The sequence below is a fragment of the Macrobrachium nipponense genome, chromosome 43 (assembly GCF_015104395.2).
Source record: "Macrobrachium nipponense isolate FS-2020 chromosome 43, ASM1510439v2, whole genome shotgun sequence".
Classification (NCBI taxonomy): domain Eukaryota; kingdom Metazoa; phylum Arthropoda; class Malacostraca; order Decapoda; family Palaemonidae; genus Macrobrachium; species Macrobrachium nipponense.
This window is the reverse complement of record NC_061104.1, coordinates 46,165,893-46,186,001: the sequence shown is the minus strand read 5'-3', so window position 1 is coordinate 46,186,001 and position 20,109 is coordinate 46,165,893. Positions and strand designations below refer to the sequence as shown.

At 39.6% G+C, this 20,109-nt stretch overlaps 1 long non-coding RNA gene across 2 annotated transcripts in view; it reads right to left on the bottom strand.

The window, feature by feature from the left end:
- Positions 1 to 2,402: 2,402 nt before the first annotated feature.
- Positions 2,403 to 20,109, bottom strand: part of LOC135213716 (uncharacterized) — a 113,367-nt gene continuing 95,660 nt past the window's right edge. For both annotated transcript variants that reach the window (XR_010314191.1, XR_010314192.1), the window contains exon 3: positions 2,403 to 4,344. This is a non-coding gene — a long non-coding RNA (uncharacterized LOC135213716). The remainder of the gene's footprint in view (positions 4,345 to 20,109) is intronic.

Here is a 20,109-nt window from a genome sequence, read left to right as displayed (position 1 = left end):
AAAAAATATGAAGTTCCTAAAAAGCCTATTCAAGCATGTTTCAGGGTCAAGCAACATCAGAGGCACCACAACTCTTGACAAAGTAGGCTTCGCAAGCTACAAACAAATGAGACTAACAAAAAGGCACCGTCGTCATGGACCAAATGAGGGTCTCCAGTCGGGGCGCCAAAAGCACAACATGGATGTTAGGACCAGGAGGCATGGAAGTAGCAGGGAAATAAATGATAACAAAAGATGGTGGGGGTTTGGATATGTGGTGGGAAAGGGGAGGTTATGAGCAGTTGGTCTGAAGAGGAGAAAACACGGAAATAGCTAGACTAAGGTGGTGGTCTAGAATCAGACTAGACCATAGGCCTAGACAGCGCTTTTCAAATTGTGGTCCCAACCATTCAGTGGTCAGAAATGAATAAAATGGGTCGCGATACAGTGTTATGAAAAAGAAAAAGCAAGTGGATGCAAAGTGTAGAATATTAACAACGCTAAATGTTGCACAGCACTCATAAATCATCACTAGTTTTACCGATTTTTCCCATGATAAGGCAGGCTTACCAATCAAAATATAATAGTACATATTATGACTATTATCAATATATAAAAAGGATGTTAACGCAGTCGATAATAACTTCAAGGTTTTGTCCAAGCAAATCGACAGTCTCTCACTCTCCCACTTTTCTTTTTTTTAATCCTTAACTATCAAATACTACAGCTAGACGAAAGCACTGATAGTGCAAATTGTGTTTCATTTTTAGTTTATGTCAGATACGTGTGGCAAAATAACATGTTGGACGACTTGTTGTGCTGTCTAAATCTGACACTGTATACAGGGTGTCCGTAAAGTCCCAGTACCATTACAAGTATTTATTGATTGTAATTGTACTGGGACTTTATGGATACCCTGTACAACTGGTGCAGATTTATTTGCTGCGTTAGAAGTGTCTTCTTGGGCATTATAAATTAAAGGAGATTACAAGTGATGGTGTAGCAAATATGAACGGAAAAAATAGCGGTGTTATTAAAAAGAATTTTAGATGCAGCTGATAACAATCCAATTTGGAATCACTGTTTTATACGCAGACAAGCTCTGGAATCAAAGGGACTTTAGGAGAATCGTTAAGAAGTGTTGACAAGTGCAGTTAAGATCGTAAATTTCATCAAAGGGAGCTCACTAAATAGAATACTTTAGACATTCTGTTCAGAGACTGGCTCCTAATACACCCACTTATATTACTGCATCACACAAAAGTTCGTTGGTTGTCACGAGGCTAAGTACTACTACTTAGCAGGGTGTACGAGTATGAACTTAGAACAGATCCCTTGGCAAAACTTTTTGAGATAACCTAACCAAACCAGGGTCCTAGCCTAATTGGAAGGGTTAACATATCCTAACCTAACCAAGCCAGGGTCAACCTGGTCTTGCCAACTTAAAACTGCAAATGGGTCTCTTCCATACTGGTCTAGTTTCTATATTGAAGTCATGAACCTAACATAGAGGGCTCGAGCTTATGGTTTCAGAAACTGTCTTGCTTAACTGATATTTTTGGCATCCTATATGATTTAAACATGAAACTTCAAGGAGAAAGCGGCAGTATTTCAACATATTGAATATACTTAAGGCTTTCAGAAAATGTTGAGGCTATATAACAAGGAACTTGAAAGTGATCATCCCCCCTATTGCATGTTCCCAACATTGTTACGTCACACTTCTCTGAACACTGTCTATGATGACATATTAAGAGGATTAAAACTAGCGATTTTGTCAAATCTCACTTTCTTATCTTAAAGCCTTGGTAAGATTTTCCCTGAAGAGAAATTTGAACCTGTGAAGAAAAGTCTTTGCATTAAAAAAAAATCCATTTATTTCCAAAGTCCTGAATCAAAAATCGAGCTAAACTTGTCACCTGAAGAGGAAGCTGAATTGTTGCATCTTGTTTCTTTACACTTGAAGGATGATTTTGAGAAATTAAATTTGTGCTCATTTTGAATTAAGCACAGAAGGGAATTTCCACTACCGAGTAAAAAGGCTGTTCTATCATTAGTGCCTTTTGCAACTACTTACTTGTCAGAATTGGGATTTTCGAGAGTAATTATAAATTTCAATTGTAACTGAATGGCTTCATTGGTTACAGTGTTATCTTTATTGCGTTTTCTTTAAGATGTGATCCTATATATAGTGTAAACCTTAAACCCTTTTAGTGTTAGTTTGGGGAATCTATGCTAACTATTTTTTATTTCTTCGTTAATTTGTAATGTACATCTTTTGTAATTATTATATATGTATTTTGAGATAAAACAAAAAAACTCAAAAGGCGAGGGACAGAAACAGGCTCAACACTGCACCAGATATGAATGCAATTTTGTCTTTCTCTGTTGCCCACTGGAATCTGGTGCTAAGAAGCAACACGTTTTTTTTTTTAATACTTACTTTACCTTTGTGTCGGGAATTTCTTTAACTTTATTTTTCTATAAATAATACTTTACCATTCAATACAATTCCAATATGTGCGGAATATAAGGAATATGCATATAAATAAATGGTCGATGCTAAATAAATGAACGCAGTGAATAGAGTTGTCTGATTTATATTACACGTGAGTATATAACGGGTAGCAATGCAAAATGTAGTTCTTGTTGTCGGTCGCTGCGTAAGTCTGAAAAAAGCTGGTCTAATAAATTATGGAGAAAGGTTACAGACCATAGTTTGAATACTTAGACCAAGTGGGAATTGAAATAATATGGCACGAAACAGTAGACAGTGGACAAAATATAATCTAACCCGTCAAGGAAAATGGGAGGTTCAGTAAGTATTTGAAAGTTCACCAGTACAGTTAAAGAACTGAATCACCGACGTGATTCAACGCTAACAAGCAGATCTAGTTAGAGCTTTCTCGCTGGACGAGTCTGTTGGTTACATGCCCGACTACCAATCTTAGGGTCCAGATTCTATTCCCCGCTCTGCCAACAAGAAATCAGACGAATTTATTTCTGGTGATAGAAATTCATTTCTCGATGTGGTTCGGATCCCACAATAAGATGTAGGACCCGTTGTTAGGTAACCAATTAGTTTCTAGCCATGTAAAACTATCCAATTTTTCGGGCCAGCCCTAGGAGATCTGTTAATCAGCTCAGTGGTCTGGTTACACTAAGGCATACTTAACTTTTTTAAGCTATTTAAAGAACCCAAATCTATTATTCTTAGTTGGTCTTGTTCACAACAAGGGAGGGTATCTTATGAATGGTTTCACTGGGGGGATGGGTAGGTGGGGGGAAGATAACCTCATCGAGGGAAATCCCGTTCCTGAATATCGTCATGAATTACGCCGAGTATTAAAAAGAAATTAAACTTTTCAAAGTAATTCTGGAGCAGCTTGGAATATTTCAAGGGCCAGAAATGAACGTGTCTTGGATTGCTCGAAATATAGATTAGCGTCAGCATAAAAGGTAATCAGTGGAAGTGCTCGTTAACATTTACAAGAAAACTTTACATTAACCAAATTGCTGATTTTTTTTTTTTATGCCGCTGTTGCCGTTATGAAATAATTATCCTGTCCTAAACATCATTCAAGTGTATAAAACTTCCGTACCAAAGAATGTATTTACCATTTTTGTGAGTAGTATACTATTTACACTGGTCACCTTCCCTCCAACTCTCTATCGCTCTTATTACTTACTATTCTGAGAAGCATTACCACCATCTTGAGCCATTGGATACTAACACAGCTCTCTTATCACTGATCTGGAATATCAGGAACTTCTACAAACCACAGCAGTACCTTGAGAAACGTCCCTTACATAAATTACCTCCACGCTTACTTATCATAACGATTCATTCACGTTGTCTGGATAACAATAATATTCACATTGTGCGAGGAGACTTGACTGACCAAAAGAGACTAGGCCTATGCACTTCTGGATATGGTCAGCTAAACAACTGAAGATCGGGGGTGTCAGAGCGTTATTTCTGCACGACAACTTGGAGCCTATATTCAAGTATCTTCAAAATGGAGAACCTAACCACCATATATTGATGGTCTTTCATGAAATGATGCTAACTCTGCACCTAGAATCGAAAGTCAGTCTAATGTAATCTGAAGTGATTATCGGAAACATCCAGCAGAAACATGACCACATTTCTATTTTTTTAATCCCTTCTGCAAGTCTAGTTCAGAAGTCACAGCCTATATATCTAAAATGTTCTTCCGTAGCCATTCCCTACTGCTATCTCCTTATTTCTCTTATATCACTCTAATTGCAGATTTTGAAACCATGAAATCGAGACTCACCTGAAACGTCATCAAAGACTGGTTTACAAGACTTGGTCCAAGTTTCGTTCTTTGCTTCTGACAACTGCAATGAGGAAAATAAAAGTTGTTTTACGGTCATGACGGCACTTACGTAAAAATAACAAACATAAATCAATAAATAAAAGAAAATGAAATAGAAGAACATCATTGCTTGCTGGAAAATAAAAGGTCATTTTTTGCTAACTTTAAATATTGCATAGAATCAACACGACAAAGAAATAACCACTTATTCACTGACAAAGTGTCACAGCAATTAGCTCTACACTGAAGCATTTAACTGGAACAGAACAAACATAAATGAAGAAAAAATAAGGGGATAAAATAAGTAAAAGAAATGTATTATGAGTTAAATTAAAGAAAATTCAAGTTCAGTACTTATAATCACAACTACCATCCTAACAAGAAAATGGTAAAATTCCATGATATGGCATGGGGTTTTATACATCTTACTCCCATTGATATATCAAATGGCAACGGGAGATTTAATTGCATAGTATTATTTGAAAATTGTGCTCCCTTCCCTCTGCCAAACATTCTGAATACATAGTACAATATCATATGCGCCAAGGTTACACAATTTTCAGAGCAAAAAGTTAAAGATAATTTTCACATTCATGGGTCGACTGGTTACTGGGAAAATCGTGTAAATGGAGATAGGATTCTGAAATGTGGCATGACCATAGTATATACCAAATCTCTTCGTCAAACTGATGCATATAGTATAGTCTACCAGTCAAATTTACGCAAATAGCCGATTTAAAATTATCCTTACGTCAACATGTACTGATCACCACGGTCTAGGCTTTATATACCTTGGGTTAGACCGTGTTCATCGCCATCTTAGAGGGACGATTAAAAAGATAAAAGACAAGTCAGGCGTTGTCTACGACAAAAAAGTGTATTTGGGCAATTGCTAGTATTGTAAGACGACAGTCCATCGTGTCGGCTGTTTAACTTTAACCAGAGCACGACTTATCCTCAGTCAGGGAGACCGCATTGTAGGGTATTTTTGAGTACCGTGTTTAAACACCTTGGTGGCTTAAAAAGCATCCCTAAAGCAGTGGGAATATTTGCTCGCTTAGGACTGAAGCAGCACTTGGAACCCCACCTAATCTCTTAAAATCCAGACGCCAGTGTGGTGAGATACTGTAATTCGTATATTCAAGTGGAGGAAGCCTAAAAAGCCATTAACTTCGTTTAAACATTCTCGAATTGCCTCCCTTAAAATTCAAATTACCCCCTGGTGGCCCCACGTTGGGAACCATTGGTCTAGCTAGACCTTGAAATATCCAGTCTTATAATTTTCACCATTTCGGGTATTTTTCATCCCTTGAATTCCAAAGAATCCTTTGTCTTTATTTAGGCAGCTCTGGGGCTCAATAATAGTTCACTCCTTTTATCATCGTTATCAGCACCTTCATTATCCGTACATAGCCCAGGCCCGAATGTAGTGGGGCGAAGTTGTAAGATTTAGGAAAGACAAGAGAGATAATTCCACATTTTTGCAGGAAAGACTAATAGAAATAAATCGCACATTTACGCAACGAGTCTTCGCAGGTGAAACGTTCTCTCTCTCTCTCTCTCTCTCTCTCTCTCTCTCTCTCCTCTCTCTCTCTCTTCACACACACACACACACACACACACAACGAACGTGCTCTAGGAAAGGGGCAACCGCCCTCCGCCCTCTTCGGTAAATGTAATTTGAGGCCTAAGAGCTGGTATCACACTAGTCATTTCTTGCTCGTGGTTTTGGCCAGCATCCAGCCGATGCTCGCGAGCAAAAGTATTGTATCGTCACACTAGGAACTCGTGGTTTCGAGAAGCCGTAGGAAAAAGTAAACAAAACTGATCAGCTGATATCATCATGGCGCCCGGAAATCGTCGGACTGTTACAAGATTTGCTGCGGTGATGTGTCTTCTTGGAGTCTTACGTAAATGCAAGAGCAACAAAAAACGTTTGTGGGTTCGAGGGTCTCAAACTCGGATAACATATTGCATTACCCAAAATCGCCAAAGCTTGCAACAGATCTTAGCAGTAAGGTGCAAATGAACAGTAACCTTTCAAATACCCCGGGTACTGACATAGGTCCAAAACAACTTCAAGATTACGAGCGGATACAACCAAGAACTACTCGTATATGCCTGTATACTGGGATATTTTATGATAAGAGGGCGGAAATAAATGTCTACATTTACACAAGGCCCGTTACATATTTTCAAACAGAAGTAATTCATTAAATCTTTTTAAACTGCCTGATGTGAGCAAGACACCAATGACCAGCATAGTTAGAGATCAAAGGTGCCCTATAAATTCCCAGTAATAGAGCCAAAAAAAGGGGACAGGTCACCAGATAAGACTAGTACTTAATCACGGATTTAAAAAGCAACAAATCGCCATTGAATTAAAATTCTTTTACTGTTATCATAGTTGTCTAAAACGCACGGGGAAAAGTCCAAACAATTTATCGGTTTAGATTTTCTCAAAAAGTGGACCTATCAGAAAAAAAGGGAAGTGGGGGGCAGATTAGGAGGGGGAGGGGGGAGTCGACACCCAACCCTTCCGCGGCTACGTTCACAGTTGGCTTTCCTGTCGGGACGCAAGACTGATTTTTTTTTTTTTTTTTTACACGATATGTAACTTCATTCCAAACTTAACCATACTTAAGAATTGTTACACGTTTAAAAGCCAATATAATGAGTAAAAACTGAAGTTGCAACAAAACAAGTTCGCCTATAGCTTAGGTCACACACCTTCGAAAAGCTAGGGACTTTTATATACGTAAACTGCGACTAAATTACAACACAAAAACGAGAGAGAGAGAGAGAGAAGAGAGAGGTGGATGTGTTTAAGTACTGAAGAACGTGCTTGTTTAAGGGAAGTCTATTTCACTTGGGGCTAAAGACAGCATCATATCAATATCCGACGCGTACATACGGGAAACTTGTGTACCACTATGTATGACGAAAAACGTGTACATGCTTAAAGACGATAACGTCATTTAATGCGTATTAACGTGTGAACACATTTTCCATTCAAGTGAATGGAAAAAGGGAAAGCATTATGCATTTACGAATCCATCGCGGCAAAATTATCTGAATTGGTCTAAACAAAAGATATTAATGCGTGTTTTAGCGTGGCCACCTGGCCTCCTCTTTCTTGGTGGCCACGGTTTTGGTCTTAGCAAATTGTCTATCGTGAAGTAAAATGGGAGACCTATGTATGTTTAATAGGTGGGAAATGTGTAGTAAGGTTAAGTAAATGGTGCGAGTGTAAAGGGTAAACGTATACAGATTGTTATTGAAGAGCATATCTTAAGCCGCATTGCAGCGCACTATACTCTTGTTTTTTTCCATCTGTCCATCCGCCTGTGGTGTTTGCGCATGGTAACACTGCGTCCCGGGCTTTAAATAATATCTTATTTCGAATATTAACGGTGTAATTCGCATACAGTAAATTATTAAAACACTTTTCAGTTGCAAATGTACACCCAGATCTCCTCTTATTTCCTAGAACTTATACATAGCGTAACTATTTAAACCCCGGGACGCAGTGTTACCATGCGCGACCATCACAGGCGGATGGACAGATGGAAAAAAAACGAGTATAGTTTAGGCTACAGGGGAATCGTTCATTTAAGAATATATATAAAAGTCGTTTAATAATGAATATATAAAGGGACAAAAACGTGACTATTCTTAAGTATATCCTATGTTTACTTCATAAAGGACTACGAAAGGTGGCTCTGTGTATACACTACGAAGTTGGGCCACAAAATAGTACAAATTCTACCAGTGTTTTCAAATAAATGCTTTTATGCCGGAAAATACCACCAATCGATATGAACCAAACTTGCCTATAGCTGAAGCTAAAAAGGAATAACGACAAATTTCAAGTTACGATAACCCTCATCTACAACCTATACAAATTTTGACTTCCAGATGTGTTGAACTTTCGAAAGCTACTAAGAAACTCTTAATCATATTGAACAGAGAAAAAAAAAGAAAAAAAGAAACTACGGAAAAGTAAGTGTTGATTCAAACCGGCTGAGATGAAAATTCCAATATCTCTCTTAAACTTTTGATGCCCAATATGGTTCCATACCCCACTGGTTTCCAACCTGTGGGGCGCGCCCCCTTGGTGGGAGGGGGGTGCTCAAAAGGGCTGTCAGGGTGGGTGGGGGGCCGCCAATGCTTGGAGGTAATTATATCTAAAAACTATGATGCTGGAATCCAGAATTTCAAAATAGAGAAAATATTTCAGATATAAATACGAAATTTAGTTATCTAAATATATAAACTATTTCAAATTCTATATTAAGGAATTATATATATATATATATATATATATATATATATATATATATATATATACATATATAATATATATATATACATATATATATATATATATATATATAATTGAATATATATTTAATAATGAATTATTGACATGTGCCGACTATACCTTAAGGAAGGTTGGGGGGGGGGGGGGGGGGCCGCAGAGAATTTGCCATTCAATGAAGGGGGGCGAGAATTAGAAAAGGTTGGAAACCACTGCCATACCCCCCCTTTGCTTAAGTCCATTCAAGTCATATTTGTTGACACTATAACTTAATATACTTAAGTTTAATACATACTTAAGGTATGAGTAGCTAGGAATAGACCATACAAGAAAATCAAAAGCATTTCAAGTTTTATAGAGATAGTTATTTACACAATGTACTCATGTATACATTACCACAAAATCAAATATATACAAATATCTAGAGAGCAAGTCCCATACCCCCAGCATGTGGTTCTCATACCCTAAAGGGGTTTGGATACCCTTTGTTAAGAACCCCTGTTGTAGACACTACTAATGTGGATTGATTACTAACTATATTATTCGTTACCTAAATTGTGCGTTTGGTTCTAAAAAAAATCATATGCAGTTCATTATTTAAAATAACCAAAGAATGGAGCTTTTCTCTAGGTGAGGTGTGGTACCACCTTGAACACACAAACACACACACACAGAAGGGTCAGAGGGGGGAGGGGGGGGGCGGGGGGGGGATGGGGGGGGGGAGGGGATGGAGGGGGGGGGGGAGAGGGCGGGGGCGCGGAGGGGAGGGAGGGAGGGGAGGGGGGCCGGAGGGGGGGGAGGGGGGCGGAGGCGCCCGCCACGGGGTTGGTTTGGGGGGGGGGGGCAGGGGGTGGGGAGGTGGGGGGGAGGGGGGCGGATGGGGGGGGGGGGGAGGGGGGGTAGGGGGAAGGGGGGGGCGAGGGGGGGGGGTGGGGGGGGGGGGGGGCGGAGAGGTTGGGGGGGGGGGGGAGGGGGGGAGGGGGGAGGGGGGGGGGTGGTGGAGGGGGGCGGGGAGGGGGAGGGGGGTGGGGGGGAGGGGAGGGGGGGGGGGGGGGTGGGAGGGGGGCCGGGAGGGGGAGGGGGGGAGGGGGAGGGAGGTGGGGGGGGGGAGTGAGGGAGGGGGGGGGAGGGGTGAGTGGGAGGGGGGGCAGGCACTGATACTCAAAAAAATTTTTTTTTTTTTCTTCCAATGGACCGTATGAATACACATGAAGATATGTAAGAACTCCAAAAGAATGTTATCTAAATCGGCACTGACAGTGTTTTCACACACTTGAGCCGTCCCAAGCCCGAATAACTGAAAGTTTAGCGTATAACGACAAGCTTATGGAGTAACCTATAGTCGTATGCAAGAGTCGACAGCAGATGGCTGCAACCACTAATCGTATGCAAGGGTCGACAGCATGTGGCCGTAAAACCTGTTTCTAACAATTGTAATCCAGCAACTACAAGTTCGGCCCATAAAGTATATAATTTTCTAGCATTCGAGTTTTCCCAAGTCTAAATTACGCTACCTTGGTACACGACGATAGTGAAAATATACGCATACCAGGTTTTTTTTTTTTCTTATAAAAGTACATCATGCTGCCTAGTACCGTTGACATGACGAACTTAACGCTACTAGGGTGAATTATCCTTGGCTGGACCCTGACGCTGACTTAAGCCTGTACGGGCCCTTGGGGTAAGGTGACCGTTAATTGAGGTAAGGTGTTCTAGACAGAATCGTCATTAGGCCACAAGGGACTGATGCCACCTCCAAGACTTTGTTTGGCCCCCCTAGCCTTTGAAACAATAATATTATGATGTGAGTGGGTATGGCACACATTGTTGCTGCTTTAGTAACTCAATTCAGCTCTTATATGGCTTGAAAATGCTCCAAAATTTCTCTGCGGGCTTACAGCGCGCCCCTTACCCCCAGCTGATAGTGCCTGCTTCGATTGCCACCCCGCCAATGCTACAAGTCTATAAGGGCCAAACAATTGCCCCCACCCCAACCCCAGCCCCCCGTTAATGAGAATTTGAAATGACGCCACTAGTTCACGAGTTTTTGAAGGAGATTTTAGTGTGTCCGTAAATTTTCACCAATCCTAGAGTTTAGGGGTCCGAATTCACTGCATTAAATCAAGTCTAGATCAGCACACGGATTTATCAAATATTTATTGGAACTAATATGCATAGTTTTTGTTGTTACTCAACATTTTCACCCTTTCCTTTGTATAGTTTTATTTTCTAATATTTTTAGTTACCAACAGTTTCCCAATAATGAGGGTTAAAAAGCTAGGCCTACTAACTGATGTATGTATTTTTATCAATAATTCGCACAGGCCAAACAATCAAATATTTTTGGTGAGCATATGGGTGAAAATTTTTTTACTTTAGCATTAACATTAGCGTTTTGTCTCAGCAGTTGCTTTGGCTTTCATATTATACCAAACTTCTCTCATTTTTTTTCCCCAACGGGCACGAGCTAACCACGCCGCAAAGGCGCATACCGGGTTAAAACCCGTGTGGGTCGTTATCTAAGAAAGATCCAAGAAAATATGTAGTGTGTAAGAATACCATTTGTTTGAAACCACTTAATGAGAGAGAGAGAGAGAGAGAGAGAGAGAGAGAGAGAGAGAGAGAGAGAGAGAGAGAGAGTGTGTGTGTGTGTGTGTGTGTGTAACAGCAATCGATGAGCAAATGCCTTTAAAAATTGCTAGGCCTATCTGAAGCCACCTCCCTTTCCGCTTACTCTTTGATTATGCTGCTTCTCCAATAACAATAGTCGATAAAAGTTGCAGGAAGTATACGAACTAGCAAAGTACTGAGGCAGTGTTAAATATGAATCTCGTCTTAAAACAGCTTTGGGCTCATTCAAAAATTAAATTCCACTTTAACCAGAAGTTTCTCACCCCTTACAGGACATGTAGTCGCCATTGCTCCACCAAAATTAACTAAACGTATGAGCAGCATTTCACCGAATGAAAATAAATAAATAAATAAATCCTTCTAAGATAGTGACCCCCAAGGGTTTTCTAGGACAAATATTTCTTGTAGGTCATTATTTTCATTATATTTACAGTCCTTCGTTTATGTTATCACGGTAATCCTCCAACGGGCTTGCGCTAAACACATCGCACAGGTGGATACATACCAAGTTAAAACCTGTGAGGGGTACTATATTTTTAACAAAATTTTCAATACGTTAAGTGAGGCCAAATTATATTCATTCCCTTCGATATACACGAACGGAAATATGTTAGCATTGAAATTTGCACAGAGTTCCAAGTAAAAAAAAAAAATTGGATAAAAAGAGTTAAACTTGTGAGCAACCTAAGTTGGGTACAATCCTTAATTTGTAACTACTGGCAGGAATTTGACGAAAATGCGTTGAATTTACAAATGCAGATTTTAAATTTTCTGCTCCCAAAATATAACCTTGTGCTCAGCATTGGAACCCTGTTGTGCAAAATATTGAAAGCCTTCCCCTTCCCCCAACCCCCCAACCCTTTGTAGGATCGATCATGATGTGAACTGCAATTTTTTACCACAATCAGTAAAACTGACTGGAAATTTACGAAACAAAATACTAAGAATAATGCTAAATCTGAATCCTGTCATGAATCAGGTGAGCCCAGTGGCGCAACTAGCGTTGGTGGCGCCCGAATTCCTGAGCTAAAAAACTCTAAAATGATTTAAATTACATTCACATTTTAAGCCTTAACATCTCAATCATTTTAGGTAGACCTAGGTAATAACCCCGCGTCGGGTATTTCTTTGGAAAATACAGTTTCCTATAGTATTTGGGTTGCTTATTAAGACTTTACCGTAATTTTATTGCGGGGTGACTGTAAGTAACTCCATGGGACTAGTACTAAACACGGCGAAATACTTGACGCCCCAGTCCCTTTAGTGGCTGTCGTATTCGAGCGACCGTTCCTTTTTAGTCCGTGTGGAGTTGTTGCCTAGAATTACCTCAATTTATTCCATAAAGCCATTCCGAAATCAACACAGCAGATTTACAACGGAACCCTGCGAGCTTTGTTACTAGCGAATTCGCTAAAAACTTCAAAAAAATGGCGCCGCGATTACGCCACTGGGTAAACTAAAAGGCCTCGTTCAGAAATCAAGCGACACCTTTTCCAAAAAGTTTCAACAACCTCAAAGGAACAAGTAACACATCTTCATTGTTCCCCCTGTAATTACCCAACACTAAATGCAACATATGTTCACCAAATGAGAACAAAAATTCGTTAAAAGGACTACAACGCCACTTTTTTCAAAGTCAAGCCTTATTTCTTTTTTTAAATAATAAACTTTATCCAGAAAAGGGCAACAGTAGTAGTAGTTGTCGCGATTTGCTTAAAATTGTTATCAGAAAAGATTACACAAAATTCCATACCATACCAGATGGCTTGGGCTCATTCCCTTTGTACCGGAAGGAAGTTGATAAGTCTTATATAATGAAGATATTTGTAGGTAATTTTCGCATTTTATTTTGTTTTATTATTGATTTATCTTGTTTATTTTATTTATTTTTTGTTCCTAATTCTAAGCAATATCTCCGCACGGACTGCAAGGAATGTTCCGCGAATACGACAGCCAGTGGGGATTGGGGCGTCAAATGTATTTCGCCGTGTTTAGTACTAGCCCCTGGGGGTTAATTACAGTCGACCCCCAAAAAATAACAGTAAATCGTTAATAAGCAACCCAACTACTATAAGAAACTGTAATTTCTAAAGAAATACTCGACGCAGATTTATCACCTAGATCCACTTTTTTTTTTTTTTATTATTGCTCGGTACCTAGGGCTAGCTTTTAAATGTAATTTTACTGAAACTGTTGTGAAACAGTTTGAACACCCTGCAAGATCTTGTCATTAGGTGTAATACTCCTCTTAAGGTGGTGCAATGTTTTTCGACCTCGATAATTATAACTTCATGCATTACGGTTTCACTTAACAGCATGCTCGACACACTCGTAGGATCGGTACCCGTTTCCAAGGGAGAGACTGAATGCATTTGCCGTATAATCAAGCACCAGCTCACTTAAGCTATGCGCATTGAAAGACCCTGTGGTTTTCTCTAGAGTCCAACTCATGCACTAACTCACTGGTGGGCGTGGACTGCAAATTCGAGCATCAGAAAAAAAGAAAAAATAAGTCTCAACTGGCAGGTGGAGGAATCTCCTTTAGTTAAGGAATAAAACCCGTAGTGGCTACCACTGCAAAAAGCGTACGATTCGTGTGTGTGTGGGGATGTATTCTTATGTATTGGGGAAAAATTAAAACTTCACACTAGGTATCCCACTTCGTAAATGTGATCCTATGCAAACGATAATGTACCAAGAACTTACAACAGACTGAAAACAGCCTTTGACATAATATATCCCACGACTTATCACTTTTTTTTCACTCTGGTACAGTCCTCTACAGGGATGATTCCCTCTCTGGCGAGCCCTTGGGCTTTTGAAAATAAGGTGCTTCTTGTCACGTTTAAAACCTCAGGCGATGGACATGATTTGCAAGTAGAATTTCACCTTAAAATGCTGCGCATTTGCAGCCGAAATCTCTCCCAGCCCCCAAATAACCCCAGACAGAAAATTACTAGGAACCTTGCCCACCAAATATGAAAACCTATGGTAATAAAACCTATGGTAATTAAACCTTAGCCAGATAAATACTCAGCAATATTCACTTAATACACTCAAAATTAAAGCACCAAAGGTATATTTACTTACATAATACTACACATTACACCCGAGACCAAGAAAATCCTCGGAATATATCATGTACAGTGAAGACAACACGTCGTCCATCTTTCATGGCTGCCTAAGATGTGTTTAAGACCTCAACTGAGAATTTTTTTTCGGCCAATCAGAGACTTCCACCATGCCAAAATGAAATACCTTTGTTCTATCGCCTTCTCTCATTGGCTGCTGGATACAAGGCTTTAAAAGCGAATCTTCCAATGGTTGGTGGGACTACAGCACAAAAATAATAATAATAATAATAAATAAATATCAAATAGTACTCATTAGAACTTCTGTATAAGAAAATCAAAGTTAATTCTCAAAATATATTTATACATTAATACAGCAAGGGAAAAAATTAAACTAAAAATACGAGAAGAAAATTTGAGTTATAACAAACGAGTAAAATATAGAAAATGGTACTACAGCTGAGCTGAGAATCAGCTCGTATCCTGGACAGCATCTTTGCAGTGATTTCAAAGGCAAAATATCTATCTTACATACAGCTGTAGTATAATGGTGGCCAGCGATAGTAACGGGAGTCATTTAAACTTTTTTCTTTTATTTTAAAAATAATCCATGGCTTGTTACTTTTACTTTGAATGTGGTTACTTAGTAAACAGCGATGCTAATAAACAAAAGGCCAAATAACTTAACAGTCAGGAACCGTATTGCGTAAAATGCAATATGAAATCATCAAATCCCAATAAAAATATATAATGTTTCATTCTTAAAAGCCACTTGTAAAATATTTCCTATAAAAATAACAATATCAAAGTATTGCAAGATACAGTAATATTCGGTACCAATATGGGCTTATTTTGCTGAAGAAAAAAAAAAAAACCTGAATTTCGAAGGGGTTTTGCGGCCGTTATGCCAGCACTGGCTCTTGCCTAATGACACCCTGTAGATGTATTAAGATGCTCCACAAGTATAAGAGGTCTAGTAGGAATTGGAATATGAAATTTAGGCCAAATGCCAGGCGCTGGGACCTATGAGGACATTCACCGCTGAAACGGAAATTGACAGTAAAAGGTTTGAAAGGTGTTACAGGAGGTAAACCTCGCAGTTGCAACTATGATTCAATTGTTAGGAGAGAGTGGAAAGGAAGATGGAAGGAAGGGAATATAAACGGAGGAAGAGTAAAAGGAATGAAAGGGGTTGCAGCTAGGGGCCGATGGAACGCCGCCAAGAACCTCAAGTAATGCCTAGAGCAAGCCGCGTAAAGGTGCGTCTACACGGTCGAACAATGTCCGACGGACAAACATTGTTTCCAATTAACAATTGTCTGCCGGTCTTTGCCTTGTGAGCAGAGTAAAAACACTGGTATACAACCTCATCTGGTACCACTGTTTGTTGCCAGATCTACTTCCATCGTTTCAACACTTATGACGTCATCCTGCTTCGCCAATGATAGGGTAACACTGTTTGTCCGTTGGACATTGTTCGACCGTGTGGACGCACCTTTAGGTTAATAGGCCTAGTGGGGACTCCTGGACTCAAACAATTCAACTAAGCTCAACCTGCCTACTTCCTTTCTTTCTATGGCTGTTTTAAATATTCGTCGGGTCTTCCACCCTCATTTTTCGGCTTTACTTGTTTACTGATATTGATTAAGGCTCTATTCGATTCGATTAAAAAAAAAAGGGGGGGGGGGCGCGGGAAGGGGCTGTTTGAAATCGCTCCTCGGGCAAAAGTGGCCAAAATGGTCCAAAATGGTCAAGTCCCATTATATTTAGACCCGAAAGTTTAGGGCCCACTGAAGTGCCCCATTTCCAATTTTTTTAATAAAAATATAACAAAAATGTTCTGTAAAAGGAATAAGGCTCTCCAGGGGGACCCTCTCAATCGTAGAGCCCATTATAGACCTTCTCATAGGAATCGGAGGAGGCTGGGTAACGTTGATTGGGTTAAGGCAGGGCCGATCTAACGCAACTCTTGAAAAGTGTTAAGTGCACGCCCTACCTACTAACAAGTGTACTAACAATAACAAGAATACCAATGCTTTAGTTTTGTTTATAATCTCGGAGCGATCTGTGGTCCTTCCTCTACCTTTTTTCCCCTTCCAGCAATATCGAATAAACTCCCTAACTTCAATTTATTCCGTTCTACCTCCCTTCACACTATTCTGCCTTCCCTTCACTCTATTCTACCTCATTTCACTCTGTTCTAACTTCTACCTCCATTCACTCTGTTCTACCTACCATCACTCTATTTTACATTCTCTTCTACCTTCCCTCACTGTGTTCTACCTCCTTCAGTGTTTTAACTTCTTTCCACTTTGTTCTGCCGCCCCAAACTTTGTTCTACCTCCTTTCACTCTGTTCTTACTCCCTTCACTCTGAACTACCTCCCTTCACAAAATGGAGTCCCTTCCAGAAATATCGATTCATTAATTCCCTCCACATCATATCGCCATAAGAGTACATTACTGTCATCCTCATTTTTACCATTTATCATTATGTTTAACTGGATAAGTGGATCTTCAATTATTCAATGTACTCCTGGTTTTAGGAAATAAAATTTGTGAAATTTGCATTCACAAGTGCCTTTAAAATGATCCTACAATTGCTCATATTCTAAGAATTTTCCCGGGGACCCTTACAGCGGCCGGACCCCCTGAACCCTCCCCCACCCCGGCTGCTTTGGCTCACCTGAACCCCCCAGCTGCTTTGGTTCGCTTCGCTCGCCTCCCACTCCAAATGGGACTGTGAACCCCGGGGCCCAAAATGTCTAGGAACGCTCCTAGTAGAACCGCGCCTTCGATGCTAAACCAACTTGCGGCAGATATTTCAGAGGATCTATAATATCACTCAAAAATAGCCTCCAGCCTCTTCAGAGATCGCCATTTTTTCTACATTTGAGACATCCAGTTCTATCTTCATTTCAGTCTTTTTTTTCTTCTTCTTTTTTTCTTAATTTTCACCCTTTGAATACCGGTAAAATCGTTTTATTTGCCGCATCTCGGAGCCTGAACCCATGGCCAGTTCTGCTCTAATATACTCATACTGTCTCATTCATCCCATAATTCATGTCAGACTTCTGAAATCTCGTGAAATTTATTAACTTTCTTAAGCCGTCCCTACAAACCCTAGCTCTATGCCCCGCTGTAAATTTGCTCCAGATACTGGTTTTTCTGGCGAGACATTCCGTTTTACATCATGTGCGCCCTTCGCTGAAGTTCTACCCATGATTCTTTGAGCACTGAGGGTCTAGCAACTGGATCACGATTCATTAATTGGTCCAACTAAAGTAAGTGGTCTACTTGGGGGATCAAATGTGTTTCGCCGTGTTAGCACTAACCCCCGGGGATCAAAAGTGATCATGTGCACTTTGGATAGTTGATACCAGAGGGACTATACTTTTTTTCTTTTCCATCTGTCCATCCGCCTGTGGAGTTTTGCATGGTAACACTGCGTCCCAGGCTTTAAATAGTTACGCTATGTGTAAGTTTTAGGCAAATAAAAGGATATCTAGGCGTAGATTTGCAACTGAAAAATGTTTTAATAATTTACTGTATGCGAATTACACCGTTAATATTCGAAATAGGATATTATTATTGTTGAATGTAAGCTAAATGTAACTATATCAAGCTCGGGACGCAGTGTTACCATACGCAAATACCACACGCGGGTGGACAGATGGAAAAAAACAGTATAGTACTAAACACGGCTAAATAGTGTGGAAACACGCAGGTAGACTGCCTACTATAGTAATATACCCATTTAATCAATAATGCCCCAGTAATCCCAGCAGCAGGTATATCAAGAATACTTGAACTTTAGCCCTGAATATTCTCAAAACTCTGCAAATATTAATTTCATATGATAAGGGTAGCCATAAGATCTTCCTTTGACACTTCACTCGATACATATGATTTTGGACGAAGACTTCACACTTTTTGTTGGTGCAGCATCATCTCTTTCGCCCTGCTCCAAAATTCATAACTATTCTCTTTAACTACTACCCATCAGCAACTTCAATTCATCTAAAAAAAAAAAAAAAAAAAAACTACCACCAGGTCTCTCTCTCTAAAGCAAAGTATTGAATATCTACAGATTCATTAATAATTTGAAGTTTCGTCTTGCACTTTTCTTCTTGACAACATCAAGATACGAAGAATTCGATGGTGAAAGTCGATTATCGTCCCGATTTTACTTAGGAATCTCTTCCTTCACTTCATTTACCTTTATTACACTAAGCTTATCCACTTTTCTACCTTTGTGAAAGACCGAAGTTCCTCGTCATAGTCATATTTCTAATGGTCTCTTAGCACTTTCCAATTCAAAACGTACACCCGGCAGGGGGGTTTAGAGCCGTCAGTGAACCCATTGCTCCAGGGTCTTAGCAGCTTGCCCTCCGCCCCTAGCTGCAACCCCTTCCGTTCCCTTAACTGTACTTCCTTTCATATTCTCTTTCTTTCGTCTTACTCTCCCCAATTCCTAACAATTTATTTATAGTGGAACTGCGAGGTTTGCCTCCTGTTACTCCTTTCAAACCTTTTAGGTACTGTCAATTTCCGTTTCAGCGCTAAATGACCTCATAGGTTCCAGTGCTTGGCCTTAGGCCTAAATTCTATATTAAATTCAATTCAATCCTAAACTTACAAATCACAGATCCAATTTACTTTCTGCAGGTTTTCACTTTTCACTTCATCCAGAACTGCACATTTCTCGAGCGCCAATGTACGTACTACAAAACCTAGGCAGTATCCCCTCCCCAACTCGTACGGCATGCATACCAAATACTTATCGTGGGATGGAAATTAGAAACTATTAAGTTGGCATTAATCACCCACAAGCCACTGTTTACTTTCCAAACAACCCCAAAGCACCAGTTGGGCTGGTTAAGCATTGGAGCCAAAGCAACACGTCTGACCGACGTCATTCGGCAGTCACAACTTTCTTCCACTTGCGTTTCACACAAATGTGATTCATATAGGGATTGGGTTCCTCCACAACAAAAACCGTAAATAGACGATTCCATCTTCATCTAATGTGTGAGTCCTAAAATGTTTACATAGACATTTGAAGAAAAATTACTACGTATACCAATAATATGCTCAAACCCAATATTTACCTGATGTCATTTTTTGGGGGTGACCATATCATATATAAAACACATTAATATATATAAGCCGTGACGTATTTTCCAACCAATAATAAAAAAATTAGTTATAAAACCCTAACACATTGCATTGCTCCAAAACCGAATTAGCCACACACCATCATATATTTCAAACAGAACAAATTTTTTACTAGGTACAGCTGAAGTACTTGTGATGTGTAAAATATTATTGAACTGTAAATTCATGGACAATGTTACGTAATGTCATGTCATATCTATGTAAAACTCGTTAAATTAAAATTTTAATATTGTCGGAGAGTACCTATCGAGACCATGCAAAGCTATTGCCTGCACTTAAAGGGAAAACCTTTGCATATAATATGAGTTTGCAAATAAATAAATCTTCGGTCAAAACTATATGCCATTCTCTGGATTAATTCAGTAATAGGTCCTCAAGGGTGCAAGATATATATCTTAAATAAAGGCTCTAGAAACTGATGCACGCTTTAACTCAACATTCAGACAAATTACCACCCCATCTCATCAGCTTTGGTTCAATATGAGCCTGAAAAATCTACAGGCGAAGCAATTTTGGAACATGGGAATGTTCCAAAATTGCTTCGTCTTTACCAAATATAAAAACTATCATTTTTCACTTATAACTAC